Source organism: Cryptotermes secundus, unplaced genomic scaffold (assembly GCF_002891405.2).
Source record: "Cryptotermes secundus unplaced genomic scaffold, Csec_1.0 scaffold795, whole genome shotgun sequence".
In the NCBI taxonomy this organism is placed as follows: Eukaryota; Metazoa; Arthropoda; class Insecta; order Blattodea; family Kalotermitidae; genus Cryptotermes; species Cryptotermes secundus.
Window position 1 is genome coordinate 34,826 of NW_019745094.1, and position 23,983 is coordinate 58,808.

Consider the following 23,983-nt stretch of genomic DNA (forward strand, 5'->3'; position numbering starts at 1 on the left):
CTTTAATCGGTTTTACTGCGATAGAGCAAAAAGGCAAAACGTTTTGAATCTCTCTGAAGCCTATCTATATCGGTGTATTACCTCCTTTGGCGCTACAACCCCAATTTGGGCCTTGGCCTACTCCATGAAACTCCGTTTCGCTTCGGTTTACTAGATCTTAAACATTCGGTAGGACTCCTTGGGCGGGTGATCAGAAACACAGAAAAAACACATATACACACACAAACAGCAAACGTCCATGTCCTGAGTTGGATTCGAACCTGCGATCCCGGCTTCCGAGCTAGCCAAGACAGTGTATGCCTTAGACCACTTGGCTACCGTGATCGGCGAATATCAGTTTTAGTTGCTATTTAAATTGGACTGAATCACATTCTTCGGAAATAGGAGCGACTTGATGCATTTATTTACACAGAATCGTGTTTTAATGTTTTCTTCTTTTTAACTCCGTGCCCACAAATCCTTTGGTTTGTCTACCTTCGTTTATTTTTTTCCTTTTTACTCTTTAGTCCCTATGCACCACTTTGAAATAAGTTCACAGAAGGAATTTCTTAATGAATCTAACTCCGTTACTGTTTGACCCAGACTGGCAAAAACCTATAAAAATTTGTTATACTTTTACGTGATTCTAATGTAGCTTGGTAGACATCAGTTCCAAGTAGCTTATGAATACGATTCCTGGGTTTCCCTCACTAGTATTTCCAGCAGAGTAAGTGGGACGAAGCTATGCATAAGCAAGTTTCTGTTAATTTGGTGACAGTTATGGTTGCATTGCAGGAGCCTGGTTCTATCCGAGTCAGCATCACTGTGTTACGCAGCGCTGATTTTTACAGAATCGGTTGTAGTATTTTGGATTTAACAACGAACTTTACACATTGCAACATGTTGTTACAATTATGACATTGTACTCAACTGGTATGTACCTAAAGGAATGTTTGTGACAATGTCTTGACCTTGAACAAAGTTACATAAAAATCTACTCATGAATGTTAAATAAATTTACTTTCATACTTCTGAGAGATATACAGAAAGGACAAATTGAGGATGCTTTAGAACAGAATTTAGACGAAGAAAACGGACTAATTAATGTGTTACTGGAAGGTTTACAAATTTACGAAAAGTCCTCAGTTTCATAATTAGAATGATTCATTATCTTTCAGCTTTGTAACTCCGCTTTACCTTGGGGTAAAGGCCGTGCCGTAGCTCAGGCGGTTAGTCGCCGGATTTCCACCGCGGCGGCCCGGGTTCAAGCCAAGGTCAGATCATGTGGGATTTGTGGTGAACAAAGTGACACTGGGGAAGGTTTTCTTCGAGTACTTCGGTTCCCCTGCCAATTCTCATTCCGCCAAATTCTCCATACTCATCTATCATCCAGGCCTGGTACATTAGGCCAATTAGTGGCCGACGTACCAAGTGGACTCAGTCTCGCCCCACCCCAAGAAATTAAAAAATTAGAGTGAGTCATCCCTCCCTCTTCCCCTCGATGCAGCTGCAACAGATGTCTCTGTGCTTCTTGCCATGCTTCTCACACTAAACACATGTCAGGTCATATTATGTAGGACCTACTTTGATGGTAATCTACAAGCAAGAACATTTATATATTGCTAGTGGGGTGGGACTAAGTCCCTTGTACTGCGGCCACTGGCCTATTGTACCAGCCCTAGATGATAGGTGAGGGTGATTGTGGAGCAATTGGTGGACTGAAGATTGGCAGGGGGAAACCGAAGTACTCGGAGAAAACCTGCCCCAGCGCCACTTTGTCCACCACAAATCCCACTTGACCACACCCGGGATCGAACCCGGGCCGCCGCGGTGGGAAGCCAGTGACTAACCGCTTGAGCTATGGCGCGGCTATATACAAATATATATATTACAACTAATATACTTTAATTGCAAATGCTGGTTTATTGAAAAAGTCCGCCTAACGGTTAAATTAAATTTCCATGCGGTAGGTTTTTAAGCCAAGTTAAGTCTAACAGTGGCAGGATCAGCTCTCAGGCCCGTATCTCAGTACACGTATTTACATCTCATCGTGACATTCGCATTGGTAACAGACGTAGAGAGGCGATTGCTGTCCACTGTGTTTCTCAGGTAACTTCACAAAATAGTTTAGAGCGTTGTCATTTCCTAGCGGTAGACAGAAAACTCATTACACGTACAACTGTCATCATCATCACCGTCATATCATGTTTCTGCAGTAATTAGATGCGAGTGGAGTGAAGATAAGTGACTTACAACGGGAAACATATTTCAAAACAGCAAGCTTATACAAAACGACAAGCAGAAACTTCATATATCGGCATTTGCCAGGCGAACGACTATGTGAAGAATGTACACAATTTGTTTCTTACTGCTTTTCCTAGCCCCGCTATGATACAAGAAAAATGTTGTATCGTCAGCACCACACACGTTGCCGACTGCACCAGGCACACTGGATTTACGTGAGAAACTATGTAAAGTGACCTGTGTTCTTGTTCTGTTGTTGGCGTGGATCGTGATATATACGAGAGGACTAACTTAATGCCGATACAATCTCTGGAGACTAAACATATTGTGATTTGTAGACCAATTTCCAGGCAACGCCCGAAATACGCTCACGCAACGAAAGAAAAACTATTGCAATAATTGTTTTCTGTGTGGTCCGCGCCAAGCCCATTGCTAGGCAACGGGACGCTAAACACATTCCCTCATAGGCAAACTCCCGGAACAGTAGGATATGTACTGCTAGGCAACGGCGCAGTAAACAGACTTCCGTCAAAATACAGGCTGTGCATTCCTTGGGGTCCGTGAAGCACTTCCCTAGGCAACGTTCTGTTTATGTTTCGTTGCATAGGAATTGCTAGCCGTTGACCAGCAATGGACGTTATACAGTCCACCCTTCCTGGCGGCACGCGACAATATGATGACTAGTAAAGATTGAATTGGAAAGGATATGAAAGATAGTGGCCGTTGCCTAATTCGAGGGATTATCCCTGCATTTGTCTGGAGAGAGTGGAGAAAGCCACAAGTAACCTCAGTTGTGGGTGCCGAGAATATAATGCAGGAATGCTCTCCATTCCTTCGTTTATTCTGAAGTAAACAAATTATGTTGCAGTATGCTCCTGCCTCCTATTACTGGGTTCAGGTATTCTTAGCAGCCGATTCTAGGCTTCCCGTGATATGGACTCTTGAAGTGCGTTTTGCGTGCTCTACTGTTTATGCTCAGCACAGAATATTGTCTTACTGCTGCCACAATTTGCCGATTTCATTGGCCGCGCTCTGTGCTCGCTCAAACACTAGGTTCATGGGTTCGAATCCCACTCAAGGCATGGATGTTTTCGTTTATTCTGTGTTTGCATTTTCTCGTGTAGGAAGCGGCCTTGCGACGGGCTGATCCCCTCTCCAAGGGGTCGTACCGACTGCCTTAGGATTAAGAAACTGAAGTGAAACAAAGCTATTGACAGACAACGTGTGCTCAAAAGTGAGAACAACAGGAAAGCGGGAGACTGCCACAATTCATATCATGTTTCACTGATGGTACAGTCTGTAACTACGCAGTCCAGCATATTCGTAACCTTATTAACGCTTATCTTTGTTTCTTAGCCGGTCATAAAGTTATTCAACAAACAACAGTGATTCATACAAATGTTGTTAGATATGTTTATAACCCAGTGCTCGTATGAACTTCACATTCACAATGATTCAGTAGTTAACGATCAGAATTCGCAAAGAAAGTTTTACATCTTGGGTCCCGCCATAATGAGGTTGTCCGCTATGTATATTTGTGACCAAAGCTGCATAGTGTAAACTATTTGTCTTACATAATTTAAGAATTTTTAGAATCTTTAAAGTTTGTTTAGAAACAGTAGCAGATCCTACTAAGTTTTACCGTCTTTAATAGGGACCAGTTAATTTTGTCAGACGTACTTTAGAGGAGACGTGTTTTGCAGAATGTATGTACAGTTTCTAGAAGAAATGAACTTCAAAATTATTCATGCGGTTGAGGTTACCCTCAAGTGAGTATCTTCACATAAGACCATGGTTAATTCCCTTCATATCCTATATGCACCCACCGAACAGTTCGATACTACACAATCTCAGCAATTACTAAAATCGAAGAAAATATGAAACAGTTTAAATTTTCTATTGACAGTATTTAATCTTTGAAATTGAAAGAGCATTATTAAAATGATCTAAGAACTAATGGTTCATAATGTAGTTTATGGGACAGAAGTGAAATAGTAGCATATACTATATAAAAAGACCGCTTGGGTCAAGATGTAATTCTAAAAACCTAACTTCCATTGTGTAACATGTGTCATACAAATTGTATTCCAGACTCATGTTATGTTACACCAGAGAGCTAAGACGTGGGATCGACTTCAAGTGAACTTATTATATTATTCTCCGACTTCCCTTCTTTAAGGAAATAAAGTGGCTTTACGAAATCACTACCTTGAACGTATGCGCTATTTCTGTGTGTGTGTGTGTCTCGATGTACTGTCCTTTTAACCTTCGAACAAGCTGACCAAATTTCACTAAATTTGATATGAGCGTTAGAGACTACCCCGAACTCGTACCTTTTAATTTCCCACAATTAGCGCGAAAGAACGACAGACGCTGTAACATATAAGATGGGATCGACGCTAGATGAAATTAATATACTCGTAGATTATACTTCTATATTACCATTTTTTGTGGCATGTAAGATAAATATTGGCAGACGTATGAAATGTATAGGTTGTTTAAGATTTCTTTGCATTGCGGTAGTTAATGGGTAAATAGGAGTTAGGCATTTGAAATTCGATTTGGAGAGAGAGAATGCACATACCTTCAGTTTCACTATGAATAATGGTTCAGTAATTACGAACACAACTGTGGTGGAACTTTGAGATCATGCCCGACTTTTGTTGTAGACAAAATGTTATATTTTAGCGTCCTGGTGCACTGATTTCATCCATTATATGTATACAGTGGCCGTCTTGTAGTGCACTCAATGTGTGTGCCACACACATCCAACATTACAACACTCGCAGCTAAGAAGGGAACACACATCACAAGACGCGGTTTACACAGAAAATAAGAAAAACGACCCAGTAGTGAACGAACCACATGCAAGTTTTAATTAAGACAAATAAGATGAATTATCTTAACAAGTTTTAGCGAGTGTACATTTATCATAGTTGACAAATACGGACTTTTTAAATACTTTTTAAATGGTTTTGTGAAAACATATGAGGGCAAGCAATGCAATAGATTGACGTAATTGGGACACCTGATGATGGCACTATGTTGCCGAAACATGTTGTGAAGTGACAGGTGAAATTGAGTGCACTACAAGACGGCCACTGTATACATATAATGGTTGTAGACAAAATCTGTGCTTAATCAGTGAGTTCGTCCCAGAAAGATAATGGTATCAGTAATATTGATTATAATTCAGCTCAGTTCTTTATTTATTTATGTTATTACTCAGTGACCCAAAGGCCGATTATAAATTAAGCACGAACAAAGAGAAAAAAACGCATACACGCAAACAAATGTGGAACAAGATAAGTTGTATTATTTAAAAAAATTAATAATAATAATAATTCAGTACTTAATCTATTTTCGTGTTTACCCAAGAGCTTAAAGGCCAATTATAAAGTAAGTACGGCCCGGGTTCAATCCCGGGTCTGGTGAAGTGGGGGTTGTGGTGGACAAAGTGGCGCTGGGGAAGGTTTTCTCTGAGTACTTCGGTTTCCCCTGCCAATCTTCATTCCACCAATTGCTCCACAATCACCCTCACCTCTCATCTGGGGCTGGTACAATAGGCCAGAAGTGGCCGCAGTACAAGGGACTTAGTCCCACCCCACTAGCAATAAAAAAAGTAGGAAAGTACCTTTATAAGTTATGATTAAGAGAAAGAGTTTGGTTCCAAATGTGTTAATGTCCCTACAGAACATTAGCAGCTGATGCGTATTAGCAGAAGGACAGTTCCTTATTTGAAGAGCAAACATTGATACACTGAGTAGGAATGCGAAGACCACCAGTCTCCAAAAGGGAAGGATAGAATCTGGACTCAAGATGAACTTGAATAAGGAACAGGGTATCGAAGTGGTGCCACCTCCTAAGCAAATTGCGCAGTTTCAACTGCTCTGACGCACATCTGTAAAGGACGAGCGAGAGAAGCGATTGAAACAAAGGGCTGTAAACTTCTGATGGATGCGTTCCAAATACTAATGATAATAAAATCTGTAACGCACGTAATTGCAAGCAATATAAATGTTTTCTCGAATAGAATTCTATCGTATGACTGTCTATGAGCCCAGCGCGCTAGTGCGACAGGTTAAATTGCATTTTATTGTTGTATTATAAATTTTACCTAAATGAGACATTAACAGCAGAAGATTTGTGGGATTGGAAAGTAGCCTTTATGAGTTCTAGCCGGAACTCTCTATTTTTATTAAAGCCATCGTAAATATGGCATAACACAAAATGTAAAATAAATAATCGGGGGCATGGTAACCAAGTGCGACACATTCGTATGTACGTGACCACTTTTATGGTAAATGTCTTGAAAGCTACGTGATTGGCAGTTAATTGCAAACACAACAAAAAACGGAGAAATACAGATGTCAAGATAAGAAACATGATGATCCAGGACATAACACAGATCTACTTTACAGTGGCAGCAGCCATTGTTTTAATTTACAACAGTGCTGACATATCTAAGTTGTGTTCATTCCTAGAAGTAACAGTGCTAGACGTCACACAGGTGTTACGCTGAAGTATGTACCTCAGACTTCAGTTGGAATTATCCGAATGCGTGAACCAAAATTCTGTTCTGAGCAGTGTTATTGTTCGATGGGAGGAGTGTAAAATGTCAGAAACCCCATTTCATCCTTTGTCAATAATGGTGTAAAGTAGATATTTAGTTTTTTTTTTTGACACATACTCATACACATACATACGATTCAAGGTGTTGGCTATAATAATAAAGGCCATTTGTTTCTGTTAAAGCATTATATCTTATTAATTTCACTGCGTATTGGAAAATCAAAATCATGGGCAAATTACTACGTAACTTTATGGAGCAGAGATTTTCTTCCGGAATTGATAGACACTCAATTGCTCAATAAATGTATGGACCTTATAACTTTTTAGTATTACCTAGTTTTTCAAATAGTTTCTTCCATTCAGGTATTTACGCTACAGCTCTATACTCATTCCTTATCTCCCTGTGCATGCAATCCGCTATATTCAGCCCTAATTAACTTCGTAAACAGTAAAATATATGGCTCTATGTAGTGGATGTTTCTCCTGATTGATCTGAGATTCTCCCCACGTTGACTGCATAGTAATATCACACAGAAATGCCATGTGCTCCTGTGGGTGTTTACCGGACTACACGGCGTTACATTCCAGAAGACAATTCTCTTTCATCATCACCCAACTGTTGAACATCATTGCCGGTTATGTGTCAGATTCGCAAAGAATATTTGTGAAAACCCTGTCCACACGAAACAGAAGTATCTTACTCCTTGCTGTGGAGTCAGCCTCACATTATTTGAGAGGAAACAATATCATCTTAGTCTGATTAAGCTACGTGTACTTTCGCCATACACTTCAAGTGGCACGTGACTCGTGGTCTGTGTGCGTTAGAGACCACCCCCTCAATTGTTGCAGTTTATCCATGCAGTGATACAATGGGCATAACTTGCATCACTCGCCGAATACGGACGCACAGGCATTGGTCTTTAAGGCAAAGTTGCCGTTGATTCTTTGCGAATTGTAGCCCTTGGGCTTGCACTTTTGGATCCATTGAATGAAACATGAAAACCGTTGAAGTATGACCTTACTTATGAAGCGAGTGATGAGGAACCAGTACGACACAAAAGTATGAAGAGAGATATTAAAAGACAAGATAAATGTTAACATTTATGAGTCAGTGGTTTATAACACACCTCAGCGATGGTGGGTTTATAAGATATTAGTGATTCAGACAGGGGAAATGCAAGTTTTAATAGCCGTAAAATTATACACTGTATTAGACACGGTAGCCGAGCGGTCTAAGGCATGTACTGTCTTCGCTCGCTTGGAAACCGGGATCGTGGGTTCGAATCCAACTCAGGGCATGGATGTTTAGTTTGTGTGTGTGCGTTTTTCTGTGTTTGTGTACAGGTAGAGGCCTTTCGACGAGCTGATCACCCGCCCAAGGAGTCCTACCGAATGTGTAAGATCTAGAAAAACCGAAGTGAACGGAGAAGTTCATGGAGGTAGGCCTAGGCCCACTGGGGCTTTAGTGCCAAGGAAAGAAATTAGACAAAATAACAAATTTATACAGGAGAGGGCTAAACATTTATTCAGCGAATAAACACATAAAATGTTTACATTCTTAGCAGTTTAATGCAAGAAGTATGTAGATACCGTCATTTAAAACGATAAAGAAATTAGAGAACTCATGAGAATAAATATATGCACCTCTCATCACGTGATGGGTTGAGGAGGATCTGTACCATCTTAATTGCATTGACTAAGGACACAGAAAGATCCGTAAGCCCCGCTCTCCGACATAAAAGAGGGCCCAGCAACATAGTCGCGTAGCAATTTGTGGACATACATACCAAGAACGAAGGCATTTTGCGCCTATATATACATTATTAGGTATTTTGAAACAGAAGCTAAAGGAATGTAGTTAACATGCACATTATATACTAGGGCGTGTACTGCTGTTAGTTCAATTGGGCTAAAATCTATCTGCAGTATGTGTGACTGAGCCCTGAATATGGATGAGGGGGGGGGGGTCCAGAGTAGAGTAAACCGACGAATTTGGTAGGTAAAGTGGGAAAAGCTACCATCCGCCTTCAGCACTCAGACGGACGGCGCTGGTGACAAAGTAAAAGAGAAATATGAAGGGCTGATGAGTAATTATTTCGTTACATTTAAACTGGCTCACATTTTCACATTTTTCTTGAGAGTTTCTTTTACGCGTTTTCTTCCCTTATATGTTTCGAGTACAACACAAACAGTGAATGATTTACAAATGATAAAAGTGTGAGTTTGACTTGTTATAGAAGTCGTGATCTTTTATAAGTTCTTTCTTTGTTCAGCAGTGTGAAAACTACCTGACATTAAACCCTGTTCTACTGCGTATGGGACAGATAACCTATTTTAATAAATAGTTGTTCCTAGTTTGTAGTATCATATGCAAGAGCAAGATCTATCTGTATGTCTGTCTGTCTGTCTGTGGCTCTACAGCCCTTGTGGACCTCAGCCGCTTTTTTAACTTCTTACACCTATACATAGTCTCTAGGACTCCTTGGACGGGGGATCAGCCCGCCACAAGGTCGCTGCCTACACACAAAATAACACAAATACAGAATAAAGCAACACAGACATCCCTGCATCGAGTGGGATTCGAACCCACGATTCCAGCGAACAAGCGGGCGAAGACAGTTCATGCCTTAGACCGCAGATCTAGATGTGGATACAATAAGAGTTAATGTTTTGTAAGTAAAATTAGAACTGAATTCCATCAAGCGCAATAATGGTTTTCATTAATAAAGTAGAGCCTTTACAGCGTTTCGGCCAATGTTGGCCCTCATCGGAAGGAGACCAACACTTTACAGGAAATGCAACGTTGGTATAGAATGCAATATTTATCATAAAAAGAAGTTATTGTGAGTTTGTTTTGCATATATTATATTGGACTTGGGGCACGCGGTAGCTTAGTTGGTTTGAGGCACTATGCTACAAGCTGGAAGGTCGCGGGTTCAAGCCCTGATGAGGCGGATATTTTCAATTGACCTAATCCTTCCAGCCGCACTATGGCTCTGGGGTCGACTCAACCTCTAATAGAAATGAATACCAGGAATCTTCCTGGGGTGTAAAGTGCGGCCGGCGCATAACGGTGACAAACTTGCTGCCATCTGTGAGCCGACTGTCTAGAGAAAATGTGACACCTCGACTGCTCACAACCCTATGGGCTTCAACGGCCTGTTACAGGGATAGTTTTACCTTTCTATTATATTGGAAAATGTCGTTTGTCTGTGGCATGTGTGAAATTACATTTTGGAAACTGGATGTGTTTCCATTCTTAGGTGTACGGAGTGAAACATCCTACTTAGTTGGGCCCCTTAGCGGCCTCCGTAGTCTAAAGGTAACGTTCCCACCTCATGACTCGTGGTACGCGGGTTCAAATATCCGGCGGAGGTCGTCGAATTTTTAAGGGCGGAAAAATTCAGGGAACAAATCCTCCGGGAAGGACTTTAAGCTGTGTGTCCCGTGTCGTAACTTTACGGCACGTAAAAGAACCTCATATCCCCAAAAGGGATCACTGACCCAAATTCCAGGACGTTTCCCGCCCAACAATAGTCTCTAAGGCCTCTGATAGATGGGGGAAGCATTATAGATACCGCTAAGCAAGTGGCCGAACTCGCTTGCTCAGCGGGACTGATGGTACGCACCATTTATCGGTAGGGTATAGAGACTGGTAGAATATCATAGAGGGAAGCACAATAGATCAAACTGGTCGCGGTGCATGGGGAAACCCACCCTCTCTAAATAACTAAATAACTAACTAACTAACTAATTGGGCCCTTAACAAAGATCTATTTTCAATCACTGGGCCAATGATGACGGAAGAGGCTATAGTTTCCAAAAATTCTGTATTTTCAACGTACCTTAGACAATAGAGACTGTCCAACTTAATGTTAATATAATGAATAGACTGTCATAAACATTTAGAGGATCATTAGTGTTAGTCTGCCCCGTTCAAAGCTCTTTGTAATATATATTGTTGCTAATCCTGAACGCAAAAAGAATGACTGAAACACTGAAGACAAATTAAGGCCGACAAGTGGTGCAAATTGCAGCTAAACGAGAACATACAACGCTTTATTGTTTGTGCAGAAAGTAAAAAGCGCAATTAAATTGGACAGGAGAAAAAGACGACGAAGTGGAGAGGACATTGAATCTGATGGAACGTGCTCGCCGGTTGCAGCGAGCGCTCTGTAACTGCATATTTGCGCTCGTCTGACTGCAACATGCACAGCTGATTAATGCGAGACAAAATTCCTGGATAATTGTTAACTGACATTTCTAGTTTCGTCTCTGCTGCGGTAGGTAGATAGAAAGTATAGGTCTCGCCAATAAAGACGGATCCTAGGAGAAGAGCAAGGCAGAAAAATTATCTAGAGCAGGGGTGAGCAAAATATGCCAAATTAATATGATGCGATTAACAGTGACGATTTTATTGTAGCGGTTATTGGCACTGCTCGTTGTCCGATGTAGTTTGTATTGAATTTAGATTAAGGAGACAACAAATGAAAATGTTACGGAGGGAAGACACGGCTTCCAGAAGTGGACGGCAGCTGAATACTCACTCAGTTGCGTGCAGTCGATATGCAGTGGCTCCTCACCTCGGGGACTGGGCAAGAAGCTCACAAAATCTGACCCTGAGATGGAACTAGCATTGTACGAAATATATGTTGAGGTTTTACGTCGTTGATTATCCAAATTGTGTCTTCTGATCCCTGCTTCGTGGATCTAATTCTTGCATCTTCCTATATATCTTAAACAGTTTATCACAGTATGCTTTTCAACCCTGAAGATGGAGGCATCATCTCCCTCCGAAACGTCGTTATCCACATGTACAAGGTATCACTAACCAGAAGACCATAGTGTGAATATAACAAAATGTTACACAGAAAGTGGACTTACAGGCTCTTTCGGGTTCCATAGAAGCCGAAGCTGTTTTTCACTAGCTGAGCGACTGTTAGCTGCTCCATGAAAGTAACATGGGAATGTAAGTCTAAATACGTTCTTTGCAATTTACGCTATCCACTGACCTTAATGTTTAGTTTCTGCTCAAAAGTGAATTACAGCCCGTGTATTCAGAAGAAGACCCTTTAATCCATAAGTCAGAAATGAAAATTTGGAAAAGCCAATGAACAGTGCTGCAGGCCATAGCATACATTATTTTTTCTCTTTTTATTTTTTCTCTTATAGTTCCTGAAATTAATATTATAGGCAGTGCCCAAAATCAAGCCAATATTTGTAATGAAGCGTCATTGTCAGTATTACCATGAGTGTGTGTGTGTGTGTGTGTGTGTGTGTGTAGGCACACATATTCACAGCCGTGGTCAGTGCCGGAAATAAATGACCACGAACTAATAAGGAACTAAATAACCAAACTAACTAACCAACTAACTAACTAATCAACCAACTAACCAACCAACCCGTAGATCTCAATTAATTTTGAAATCCTTTCGATCTGAGGAACCTGAAAATACCTTACTGTTTACAGAAGATGACGCTGAAGTCCGAGACCCTGTATCTTCTTCTTCTTCTATTGCTCCCACTTGGAACATAGGACATCCGTGAAACGCTTCGTCTCATTTCAGTTTCTTATTCCTAAGAGAGTCGGTAGGACTCCTTGGACGTGGAATCAATCCGTCGCAAGGCCGCCACATAACACAAACACAGAATAAACACATACGGGCATCCATGCTTCGACTGGGATTCGAACTCACGATCCCAGTGTTGGAGCGGGGAAGACACTTCATGCCTTAGACCACGCGACCACTGTCATTGGCAAGACCCTGCATAATATTTCGTAATATGTTATTTCTTTTACGGTGAAGGGTTGTAATCCTCCAGCTCAAAGGGCCAAACTGGAACCCCTTTCTGCTATCCGCGACTGTTATTTAATATAGTTGCAGCTGTTGTCCGCAGAGGCTGCAACGTGCATCAACAGCACGAAGATGTGCCATGTCTGGTGACAAGGGACCCACAGGACCACCGGATTCAGTTGTATGTTACGTGGATATCGTGCAACTGCGTCACACAATTCTAATATTTCACTCCAAATGCACTAGAATCAGTTCTGAAACATTGCGTTTATGTGAACATAAAGAGTTAAGCAGTGCTGCGGAACTGCCATAATTGAATGTTTAAAATAGATACTAATGGATAATGGAATGCAGATGAAAGTTTATCGTGTTGCAACAAACCGTTTAGAAATACGTACACATGAAGGGAATGTAAGGATGCGTGTGAGAACAACATTGCCTTCACGTGATTGTCCATTATGAATGCTCGCTAGCCAATTTACGAAATAATTTATTTTTATCATATACTTCGGATTTTGAATGGCTTGTTATACTCACTATTGATGTTGGCTGGTCGTTATTGCTTGAAGCCAGAGTTGCAGGCACCTATGGGCTTAAATTATACGTTTTATAATATGTGTATACAGGAGTATATACAAGGGTGCTCGGTAGTGTAGATGATTGAGGAACTATGCTACATGCTGGAAGGTCGCGGGTTCGATTCCAGATGAAGTCTTTTTCACTTGACCTATTCCTTCCAGCCTCAGTGTGGTCCGCGGGTCGACTCAGCGCTTAACAGAAATGAGTACGAGGAATATTNAAATGTGGAAGGCTCGACGTCTCAGAACCCTATGGGCCTCCACGGCCTGTTACATGGATAGCTTTACTTTATCTTTACAGGAATATATGTTTTTAGCCCACATGACGTGAATTTTTCATTTGAGACATTTGACGAAATCCAATTTGAGTCTCACGGACAAATAGGTTTTATATTATGTGACAATGGTCCTCACGGCGCCGAATATGAAGAGTATCGCTTTCTGGGATGTGAGGCATCGTGATCTGATATGAATTTACTGATGTTTCGGAGGAGCGTAGAGCCTTCATCTTCAGGGTTGAAGGAAAAACCATGCAGCCAAGCAACAAGCAGCGTTTTAAGTTGATCTGCTTGCTAATTATTGCTTACTAGCATGGCCTAATCTTGGACTCTCAAGATGGAAGCAGAATGTTCCTTCGAAACGTCGATGAACTGCATGATGTCATGTTCCCTGGAGAAGATTGTAGTTTTCGGATTTGTGTTAGACCTATATGATCCAGAATATGTTCCATCCAGATTCGTGTATGTGCTCGTGGGACGCAGCGATGAAATGGACAATCAGAAGGACGTGGTCTCCCATGAACACTTCATTAGTTTCGCGAAGAGAATGCTGAACAGGAAAGGGAAGTGAGGCCAACACCGTTTCCTTTCTGAGTGAGGGGCGGCCTGAACACGTGCCCTGCTGCCGACACAGACTGCAGAACTTATTGACTGGAACGCTTGTAAGACAAGATGAATGTAGAGTTACATAGCCATGTTCTCGGTATATTCTGATACGGTTCTCGTAAATTTGGAATAACATCTCAGACTTTTGAATAAGTCGGTAACTTGTGATATTTATACATCATGAGGTTCCATAATTTCTTTAAGGAAACAGTTTTTTGATATAAAAAACTTTTTAATGAGGCAAAGAATATTTTTTTTTCAACACAATTTAAATTTGTTAGTAAGTGACTTCCTTAACAAGGAAACCCCGTAGAGCAAGAACGTTCTGAGAAACTTATTCTCTCAGATGATCAAGAAATATATGTATCTTCGTGGAATCTGAAATTTCATTACTATGTTAACGAGAACCTGCCTCTCTAATCTTTTCTGAGTCAGTTGAATCCATTTTAATATCATCCTTCCATGCAGGTCTGAATCTCACAAGAAATATCTTGCCTTCTCTTATTCCGACTAAAATACTCTAACGGGCATTTCTCCTCTCCGCTACTGAGCAGTGGCGTAGGTTTATGTTATTTTAAAATTAAGATCAATTCCTGTAAGAAGGAGTCCTCCAATAACGTGCCTTACACCAATATAATTATACGTAAGCTTTGTTTCTCGTTTTATACATCAGAAAAACAGACGCAGATTTACGTATTCATTTCAAACATAAATACAAATACATCGTAAACTTGGTAATCCGAACACATTAAAGCATTGATGTACTTGAACTGTCGAGAGTTTGGTATTGCCGGATTTTAATTAAAAAGTTTGATTTTAAATAGAATTATTTATTCAAAAGATATATAAGTACATTTTATATATCAGCAATGACTGGAACTCGCGGGCGTTCAACTTCACGCTGGGCTCGGGGCACACAATAACGGCTTACATCTCACATCGTCTAGAGAGGCAGGTACAGTAACATATAGCATCATGTTACACAAGAATTAATATTTACTGAAAGGAAATATAATTATCATATTGAATTATTAATTTTTCGTCGTTCCGACTTTTCTTTTATGGTACTGTAAGTCGGTTCGGTTCGGGTTTCCGAGATTCCACTGTATTTCAGAGCCCGAAGCTCAGCCCGACTGGTTACAGTTACGGTTCATTTCCAAGCACGAGATTGAAATACGCTTTTCAGTTATGGAACTAGACCACATGTTATGAAGAAGGCTACTGTAACGTTATCTTCCGCCGGTTATTGGTGGTGGATAACTTCATATCGAGTATTGTTCCAGCGTATGCAGAATTACTTAACCGTTTAAAGCATCCAGTATATGTTATTCTCACTGTGCATTGAAGGATTTAGTTTTGTTTAGTTTCTTAGGGTGGGGCGACACTTGGCACGTCGGCCAGTGTTTGGCCTATTGTACCAGCCCCGAATGCTAGATGATGAACGTGGAGCAGTCGGTGGAATGAGAATTGGGAAGGAAACCGAAATACTCGGAGAAAACCTGCTCCAGTGCCACTTTGTCCACCACAAATCCCACATAACCTGACCTCGAACACGGGCCTCCGCGTTGGGAAGCCGGAAACTAACCGCCTGAGCTATGACACGGCTGCATTGAAGGATTAGTCAGAAAACAGAGAATTTACCAGGGAAGATACCTTAGCATCGCAGGAGATTTCAGAGAGAAATTGTGAAGTATCAAAAGTTAAATCTCCACTTCGCAACTTCGTTAGGTTTTATTTTGGAAATTGTGGCGTGACAAGTGGTCACATCTTGCCAGTATGATGTATGGTTAAGGTTAGCTGTCACCGCAATAAATAATTTAATGATTAAACAGTATTGTTCAGTTTGGATTTTATTTTCTGCTACATGTTTCAGGCAGTAATATATGATACGTCTAGGGTCATTGAACTCCTAATATGGATCTATATTTCGTGTAACGTCATAGTATAAATTGTTCCTCATGTTACAATATTAGTATTAAAATTGAACGTAAATTAGAAAATATGTTAAATATTGACAATTTAATATATTAAACGTATTAAAGTATATATTTAAAATATATTAACAAGTTTTCAAAGTTAAAATGCCCAATGTAATGTAAAGTTACGACGTTAAGTTATATTTCGTATGGATCAATATTGCTCAGCGTTCACATTGTGGAAGTCATTGTACCCGGTATGATGTTCGCGTCACGTTTCAAGTAAAGAGCTGTATGTAGGGAGTTACTTTGATAATATTTGGACATAATTTTGTGTTGAATCAGTGTTCTCTACTCATCTCCTCTCAACGTCTTTCTTTCTGCCCATGAAACCACCCACGTGTCTAACTACGCAGCGGACACCTTCTATTTCTTACTCACGTGGGCTCATAAGTCAAACTCATTCCGTCTTGTTTCTGCCTACGCTTCGTGTGTGTGGTTATTAACTCCATATAAGAGTAACAGCTTGCGGAAGTGTGAGCACGACAAATAATTGCAGAACAGATAGTAATTGCGTCATTTTTCTACATGTATCTTATTTCTTCTGTACAGGGAGACCTGTAAGTTCCAAACGTTTACAATTAAAGTAATTTCTTCCTGAAACTGAATAATGGGTTGTTCTACAATCTTGCTGATGACGTCATTGTTAAGTGAACTCGCATCTGCTTCCCTCAGGATTAGGCCGGTATTCTCTCTGCAAGAAGTAGACACCGATCATGACGCGCTGAGGATTTTACCGAGTTTCCTTGTAGTAATGAAGATGTTCGTGCCGCGTTCTAGAAACGGTTACTTGGACGGATGTCGAAGGCGAGCACAAAACTGCGAGTTTCAGGGAAGGGGAAGCTTTTCGCTAAAATTCTAAAAATTTCTCACCGTCTATCCGCATATTTGCTCCGTCTAACGTATCAACTGAATATATACTTAAGTATGTTTTGCTCTAGGTTTGCCCAACTTCAAATCATTGAGAGGTCGCTTTGTACCTTTGTACTTGCGAGCCACTTTACAAAAATGTGTTTGTTCTCGACGTTAAAATGGTAAAGCTATCCCTGTAACAGGCCGTAAAGGCTCATAGGGTTGTGAGACGTAGAGGCTCACAGATTACGGTAAGGTTGTCAGTCTTACACACCGGCCGCCTTTTACCCCCAGGAAGATTCTTGGTACTCGTTTCTGTTAGAGACTGAGTCGACCCCAGGGCTATGGTGCGGCTGGAAGGATTAGGTCAGTTGAAAAAATCCACCTCATCGGGACTCGAACCCGCTTGTAGCATAGTGCCTTAATCAATCACGCTACCACATGCCCCACGTTTTCGACGTACCAATATAAATGTCGGCCCTGCAATCATCGTATCTATGGAACACAAGCATACGTATAGAAATTGAGCCCATATATTTAAAGAAATCATTTGGTGGAATTAAATGTTGTTAGGTTGGCGGTGCTCAAAAATCTGCCGCTTAAATTTTGATGGGTTTAATAGATACGGCTGACGATTCTGGATTCATACCGGTTTCATTCTTTTCTAAGATATTTATCAAGTGACGTGATATGAACTGAAAATTACACGAAACTTATAAGAAGCGCGCTTTTCTTAATATTTTTGATAAGACTGGCAGGTAAAGAGGAGAAAGTATTCAAGTATACTTCGGGGAATGGAGGAATAAGTCCGTCCTCGCATTCCCCAAACACATTGGTGAACCGCATGTGGCCCACGTGCCACCTGTTGGGCAGTCCTGTTTTATACATTTCATATATAAATTTATTTAAAATGTAAAGAGTTGTTCATGTTTACCATATTTTTTAAACACTTTATCGTTTGCACTACCGGATATGTGCCCGCACTTATATACGTAGGCCTATATATCTACATAACATATACATCGTAATATGTACGCAGATATTGAAACCACATACACATACAGATATATTCATACATTTAAATACATGCCTGCCCGTGCCCACACAGACACAAATACATTCAATTTTTGATTTGTTTCATTTTGGTCCTTCACACTAACAGTTACAATTACAAAAGACGAGTCCGTCCAGTGTGACTATTTCAGTTTTCTAACTTGATGATTCACTAGCCTTACATGTTTCGATCCATTTGGATCATCTTCAGAGGCACCAAACACTTTTTAGAAACCGCTATCACAACAGTTGTCATATCAAATACACGTGTAACGTCCAAGTACACAATGTTCCATCTATCACTCACAGCAGCCTTTCTGGTTATAGAAGTATTTAAAGTTGTTTTAAAGTTTTAAAACTTTGTTAAAAATTAAATTATATAAACCATACGATTCGTGTCAATAACCCCTGTCGTCTCTTTCAAGGTGGCCAAGAAATCATAACGGACAATATTAAGAATCTCCCTACTCAGGTTACATAGGAGGCACAACATCGGCCATGACATGAAGAAAGCTGTCTTCTGGGATTTGGCGCCGTGTAGATATTGTATTAACCGACGTTTCGAAGGAACGTATCGCCTCCATCTTCAGGGTAGAAGAAAAATCAGCGAGCGAGGAACCAGCGTGGGCAGGTGCTGACAGCACATCCCAGAGCACGGCTATCTTCACTCATATCACTTTTTAAGTTCAAATTGCTACAGAATCCTCTCTGGAGGTTGGCACTGTCTCAATGATTGGACGAAGGAGCAGAGCATCTTTAGAGGCACGTAAACGTATACTTACGTGTTACATAAACTGGAAAGCGGACAGCTATATCGAGAGAACAACAACACCGGCTCTCGGAAGGCACAAGATCGCAGCTGGAGGCTTGTTAGTGAGCACTTCCAGAAAACAACACCTCACAAGAACACGAGTTACATCACCGTCATCCGGAATTTCTCATGTTTTTCCAGCTGGGTTATTTCCATATTAACTAATGAAGTGGAACGGACTCCTTCTTGAGGAGCTGATAGTCGTTCATATGGTCAGTACCTTTCCAGCAGCTCACGTGACCTGACCGCTCATTTGAATCCTATCCTTTTTTTTATTGCTAGTGGGATGGGACTAAGTCCCTTGTACTGCGGCCACTTCTGGCCTATTGTACCAGCCCCAGATGATAGGTGAGAGTGATTGTGGAGCAATTGGTGGAATGAAAATTGGCAGGGGAAACCGAAGTACTCTGAGAAAACCTGCCCCAGCGCCACTTTGTCCACCAGAAATCCCACTTGACAAGAACCGGGATCGAACCGGGCCGCCGCGGTGGGAAGCCAGCGACTAACTGCTTGAGCTTTGGCGCGGCCCTCTTTTTAGTGTTAGGGCTCAAATAAGTCAAGTATTAAGACGCTGTGGTTGTATGAACTTTATTGAAATGTTGCTGGCTTCCGAGTGCCCGGAGAATTGTAGAAGAAATTGTTTTGAGCAGCGTGCACCGTATGACCTGTTGAAGACAGTATTAATAATGATCAAGCATATGAGGATGGGAAGTGTGGAGCCTAGCGAGCATGGGAGACATGAGAGTTATACACAAAATTCTAGTCAGGATACTTGAATGGAAGAGGTAACTTCTAAGACATAGGCTTATAAAGGAGGATAATTTGAACATTTAAAATTTAAAGAAATAAGGCTTAAAGATCGGACTGGATTGGCTGGCGCCGAAGAGACTTCAGTGATGAACTCTTGTAATGTAAGAAAAGTTCGGCTTTCGAAAAAAGCGTGGAAATTCTTGGTTAGCTGGGCAGCTGCCAAGTTGCTAAGAAGTATTATGATCCATGGGTTTAGTACTGCAAAACTGTGAATATTGTAACGCTGGTTCAACTTTTATATTTTAAGGAAACTGTAGAAACTTAAAAATTATAAGAAGACTAAATTAATATTTCGTGATGGTTCTTATCAAATTTATGTATTAATTCCCATGAACAATATTACACAAGTCAGTTCGTTGTAATAACACTTGTACAGGTACAATATGTTTTCCTAAGCGATCTTAGAATTACATCATGATTAGAGCAACAACAACAGAAACTCAGTCATGTGAAATCGGTACTTTTTGTGATGATCACTACCTGACTATTTCTGTCCTTTCATTTAACACCAGGCCTGTGCATCAGCATGAAATAATCAGTTGAAGGATCACCCAGACTTTATAGTTTCAGTTAATTTCTGCTCCCAAACTCACAGGCTATATTTCATCCGGCCAGGGAGTGCCGGAGGCAAACTCCGAACCACTTCCCTGCTGATTTGTGGCGTAAGCTGATAAGACTTGAATATGTTATTCTTGCAGCCTCTTCCTTGTCTCTTTGTTCTTCTGTTCCTCTCTAGCCTAAGTAGCGGCCCTCGTTGAAATCGAGGTGCGCATGTGCGTGTGTACCCTGTTCCAGTAAGTCCAGCCATCGCTTATTAAAGTGAAGTTACTGCATTGACTTCAACTGCTGTAGTCATTAATCAAAACGGAGAGAAACAAGGAATTAAGAGGAAGAAAGAAGAGAAGGAAGAAGTGAAAGAAGCTAGAAATGCATACAAACAAAAGAAAGGAGAAGAAAATGACTATAATATAATGTAATGTGGTATTATATAATAATCCCACGGCATAAAGCACGGCATATATCACGTAATATGGAATTCATAATATTCATGACCTTCGAGGGAAGAGAAGACTTTCACAGTGAGGGACCTCATAATTTATGATCTTCACTAAATGTCATTAGAACGATCAAACCAGGGCAATGAGATGCATGTATCGCGTATGGGAGAGTCAGAAATACAAAGCTTCAATCAGAGGTACAAATACTATGTATTATGTTTTGGGACAGTATCTATCGCCCTGTTTTGGTCTGTCCAGAAACACAATATTTGTACCAATGCACCGTCGTCACAGACTTTTAGGTCTTATTTAGTCAGAAGTCATGGAGATGAGTGACCACATGAAATGTTTAGGAGAAGGTGGGAGAACATGGAGATGAGTGACCACTTGAAATGTTTAGGAGAAGGTGGGAGAACATGGAGATGAGTGACCACTTTCAATACTTAGGAGGTGAGAGGACACGGAGATGAGTGACCACTTGAAATGTTTAGGAGAAGGTGGGAGAACATGGAGATGAGTGACCACTTTCAATACTTAGGAGAAGGTGAGAGGACATGGAGATGAGTGGCCACTTGAAATGTTTAGGAGAAGGTTGGAGAACATGGAGATAAGTGACCACTTGAAATACTTAGGAGTAGGTGGGAGGAATCTTAAAATAAATATTCCTTCAGGGTGTGGACTGGATTCATCAGGCTCAAGATAGGAGCCAGTGACGGGCTCGTGTGAACACGGTAATGGACTTTCCACTTCTATAAAAAGTGGGAAATTTCTTCAGTAACTGATCATTAGCTTCTTAAAGACTCTTTTCCGTGGAGTCACAATACGGAACTTAATACCATACCTAACGTGATACCCATCACCAGATCTAATGTTATTGGTTCGGATGTGTACTATCTGCGTCATTTGATCGCAGGTTTCTCTGCTTTAATGACAACGGTAAGAAGCATAGGGAAAACAGAAATGAAGTTTTGGATTTCCCGTATGCATGTTTAAAGTGCCTTGGACTTGAGCCATTTTTGATATGGTTGGCAGGTTTGTTATTTGGGCTGTAGACCTGTATCATGACTGTGAAGATACCACAGGAGCTATGACGTTCTAGGAGGGCTGTTACAGAAGTTCCGACAATGGTCAAAAGGTTTTCTCTCTCAGCCTGTGTGAGCTACAACTGCGGAGGTCCTCCCCCCCCCACACTCGCACAGAGTCGCCGTCGATTGCATATTTCACGAGAAACACTTCCGATCACCTTTTCGAGTCGTGAAACAAATATTCCAAGAGCAATAATGAAAAGCGGCCGCAAATGTTTCGTAAGGCGCCAACGGAAACATATTCCTGAGACTAGAAATTAAGTAATTATGGCATAACCTTGACGTGAGGTTAGATTGTGAGCACGAACCGACCTTAGTATCTCGTCTGCCTTTTGTTCCTAAGTCCTGTAGATAGAAACTGGAGGTCGGTTGTCTTCGGTTAAGTTTTAGGTATAATTCCTCTATTATTTTTTGTCTGCAGAACCCTTTAGCCTCAATAACACTAACGCTATATAAACTGCTGTGGGATAGAATCGAATAAGAAAAGTGAGGTTGAAACAATGACAGATAATGTATGTTTAATTTCAGTGTCATAATCGCCAAGCAGGTTGATGAAGTTGTAACACACTGTACATGTGCTCGATAGGCGCTCAGTTCGAATCTCTGAGTGACATCGGCTATTCTGACTGATATTTCTCTTGGTTTTCCTCAGTCCCTTCAAGCAAATATCGAGATTAGGCCACGACTGTTCCCTTGTTAAGCCCTTTCCAAATAATTACTCGCCAGTCATCCTACAGTTCGATCTGCCTTGTCTGAGTTGCTGACAGCGGCGTAAAAGAAAACAAGACAAACCATCCCAAATTCATAATCAGTTCCTGTCACGTATCCCGTGTTTCGTGACTAATAATAATAGGTTCTGGATTGGGTGATCGGATTTATTGACACATACATTTACACAGTTCGGGACTACAGGCAATTATAGCGCTATTGCTGTTCTACACACTTTCCAACTCACCGTTGCACCCGTACTAGGATTGTGCGTCTTCACTAGTCGTATCCTGGCAACGATCGCAGTCGCACTGTAACGTCAGATCACACGTGAAGTTTACTTTTCACCTTCTAATTCATTTCTTGCCATTTCCTGCAGCTGCCAATTCCGAAGACTCGACCCAGTTCTCTTCCAACTACTGTTCTGTACTCCTACAGCTTCTGAAATCCCAATTCCAGTTCTCTAACCATATCTCTCTTGTTCCTTCAAACTGATTCCCTTATATAGACGCGGAACGAACCTACAGAAAACATGTGTCAATGTCAGAATGCTTGACGCGGACCACATAGAAAATACCGCTTCCTCTATTGTTGCGAAGGCATGTTTATAGCGCCGTTGCCCAGCAATAGAAGTATCCGTTGTCGTGGGAATGCAATTACCAGACCGTTGCCTAGCAATGGGTATACGCTTTATAATATATTTATATCTGAAAAAAAATGGAAGTCGAGACGAATTAAGTCAGTAGAATTGTAAAGAGCGTGTCTCAAGTATATGTGACAGATCTGTATGTACTCTTGAATAATAGAGACAATTTCTTAACTGAAACTGCAAATACGCTTCTAAGATTTCTGCAACGTACATGTAAACATTTGTGTTATTTATAACCATACTATGAAGGACTGTGTGTTTCTTTTGTTTCCTTCCTTGCACACCATTTACGGACTAAAGCGATTTTTTATCTGACTGCAGCGTTCTGAAATAACGTATTTTCCTCTACCTCTTAATAAATGTAGGCTCATCAACAGAGAAGTAAACATTATGGCCCCGATAGTGCCGCAGTGCCCACTTGATATTATATTTTTCAGTGGCGTGCGGTCACAGAAGCATAATGGCTCCAGTACTCTTTCAGAGCAATTTCCAGGCACAAAGTGGCACCAGTTTTCTTGTTTAGATCCTGCTGATTTATTGATCTGAAGCTCCTATCCTCCAGTCTTGAAGTACACTATAATTTTACCTTTATATGTGTGTGAAACTTGGTCTCTTTCCCTAAAGGAAGAAAGGATGTTCCTGAACAAAATTTTGAGGAGAGTTTTGCACTCAAGAAAATGACTGATGGAGGGCAGAGAGAAATGTATGGCAAAGAGCTTCATAATTTGTATCCCTCGAATATTATTAGAGCGATTACAATAAAGGTAAATAAGATAAGGAACTATGTAACAAGCATTGAAGAAATAATATATTCATAGAAATGTGTGGTCAGAAAACCTGAAGAGAAGAGAGCAGTTAGGGGACTTAAACCTAGATGGCAGGATAATATGAAGTTGTACGAGTATATTGAGGAAATGGCATGTGGTAGACTAGATTCATTTGGCCCAGGATAGAGTCCAGTAGCGTGTCCTTAATAAAACGGCAGTAAT